At 36.3% G+C, this 2,576-nt stretch overlaps 1 protein-coding gene across 3 annotated transcripts in view; it reads left to right on the forward strand.

Moving 5' to 3' along the window:
- LOC106881988 (uncharacterized) overlaps positions 1-2,576 on the forward strand; it is a 450,650-nt gene that overhangs the window by 206,854 nt on the left and 241,220 nt on the right. The window contains exon 1 of one of the 3 annotated variants that reach the window (XM_052975679.1): positions 800-936. The exons of the other annotated variants lie outside the window; for them this stretch is intronic. The gene's annotated coding sequence lies outside the window, so the exon portion shown is untranslated. Of the gene's footprint in view, positions 1-799; positions 937-2,576 lie in introns of those variants that run through there. 3 annotated transcript variants of the gene reach the window in all.

Raw genomic sequence — 2,576 nt, forward strand, 5'->3', positions numbered from 1 at the left:
ACACACACACACACACACACACACACACACACACACATATATATATATATATTTATGCACACACACATTAGTGTTTCTTTTTATGTTCAGTTTTAGGCCATCATCGGACAGCAGCCCAATGATAGCTCAGCTAGGCAAAACTTTGAAGTCACTGTAATAATTCTTCTTGTTTAAGAATAATATATATATATATATGTGTATGTGTGTGTGTGTGTGTGTGTGTGTGTATGTGTGTGTGTATAAAATAATTTATCTGTTTATATATATGTGTATGCATATCTTATGATATAATTTATGTTGTTCTCTTTAACCATCACTCTCCACAAGACATACACACACAAGCACACGCACACACACACTCTCTCTCTCTCTCTCACACACACACACACATACACTCTCTCTCACACACATACACTTTCTCTCTCATACACACACACACACACATACACACTCTCTCTCTCTCTCTCTCTCTCTCTCACACACACATACACACACACACATACTCTCTCTCTCTCTCACACACGCACACACACACACACACACACACACACACACACACACACACACACACGCGTATATACTTAAAACAATAGCTTGCCAGATGATCAGATAGACGGATAGAGAGATGGAGGAGAGAGAAAATAACAGAAACCGATAAAGTGTCAGAATAAATATATGTGTGTATGCATATACATGTATAAGTGAGTGTACATATGTGTGTATTTGTATGTATTTAAGTGTACATAATGTACATATAAACATGACTAATATTTCAACATGGCTTATTACATATGTACAGAGCTGGCTTGTGGACAAACGAAACCCTGTGCTAGTTCAGTTATGAGGCTTCTCACTTCGACAGGGCCCCTGGTCAACGGGGCCCTGTGGTTAAGTCCACCTAGGCACAATGGTAAATCTGGCACTGCATATGCACCTGTGAGTAGCCCTACATTGCCCAGACCTGTTTATACTTCCAGTTTATTTTGTTTGCTTGTATGTTTTATTTCCATGTTTATTTTGCTTTGCTTATTTTCCGAATGAAGCTCGTTGTTTACATAAGGGAGGCACAGAGCTGTGATGCAATGGAAGTTTACAGTTTGTCATCGCAAAGTTTTGTGTTTGACCCGGCTACATGGTGCGAATGAGTGTGGCTTAGTGGTGAGATTGTTGGACTTGTGATTGAAAGATTGTGGTTTCGATTCCAGGACTGGACGACACGTTATGTCCTTGAGCAAAAATGCTTCATTTCACGTTACTCCAGTCCACCCAGCTTGAAAAAAGTGAGTAAACCTGCAATGTACTGGCATCCCATCCAGGTGGGGAATATGTACGCCTCTGAAACCAGGAAACTGGCCCTTAAAATTTGGCATGACTCAAAAAGGGAACCTTACCTAAATTTATCTTTAGCTCATCAGTTCTCAGTCATTTGTTTATATTTTAAAAATTGTCACTTCAAATCGAAGAATAAATATCATTTCATGATATCATATTATACAGTTATTATACTATGAGCCTTCCATAGTAGCTTTCTCTCTGTAACTTGCAAAACCTTTCGGATTTGTTTGTAAAAATATATACACATACACACATATATACTTCCTTATTTTTTCTTATTGTAGTACATATATATATATATATATATATATATATATATATATATATATCATTTAATATCCATTGTCCATGCTGGCATGGGTTGGACGGTTTGACCAGGGCTGGTAAGCTGCACCAGACTCCAATGAATAAAAGAAATTTTATTCATTTCATTTCTTCATACGTTTGTCTTTTTTTTTTTTTTAATTCCATTCTTCCAGTTTCACCACTCATTTTGAATTATATCTCCGTCGAGTTAACTTGGAATTCCTTAACAACACTATAACTGTCATATAACTAAGGTATACTCAGCCTGATGAATATTGGTGGAGTACCCCATGTTGAATGGTTATTATTTTTGAGGAACTGCTCGAAACATATGTAGCCTGGATTTTACCTGCTCCATTCTCTCAATTTGGATTTATATTTATGTGTATGTGTGTGTGTGTGTGTGTGTGTGTGTGTGTTTATGTATTTATGTACATTTTTAATTGGCAGAAAAATTACAAGAGTGTCTTGTGTGAGAGTTTTGTGCAAGGATTGCCTAGCTTTTTGGCCAACTAAAATAATTTGTACTCATTGATTGAGTTCTATTTTACCTGTTTGTTCCATGAAACTTGCATACATATATGCTTTTGTGTGTTTATGTGTGTGTATGTGTGTATATGTATATATATATATATATATATATATATATATATATATATATATATATGTATATATAATACAGAATGGGACCAGAACACAAAACATCCAGACAGTTAGGTGATACAAGAAAGGGACAAAACATCCAGATAGATGATACAAGGAAACACAGACAGGTCATTCGGAGTTTTCTCTCTTCAGTCAAGATCCAGATTATCCTTGCAATTTCGGCTGGTTATTCTCGATATTGCTCCAATCTGGCCAGCTCCAAGGAAAAACTAAGCTAAGAGCATTAGATTCCTTGGAAGAAAGCAGCGAATGTATACAAAAACAAGGAC

The sequence above is a fragment of the Octopus bimaculoides genome, chromosome 2 (genome assembly GCF_001194135.2).
Source record: "Octopus bimaculoides isolate UCB-OBI-ISO-001 chromosome 2, ASM119413v2, whole genome shotgun sequence".
NCBI classification, from domain to species: Eukaryota; Metazoa; Mollusca; class Cephalopoda; order Octopoda; family Octopodidae; genus Octopus; species Octopus bimaculoides.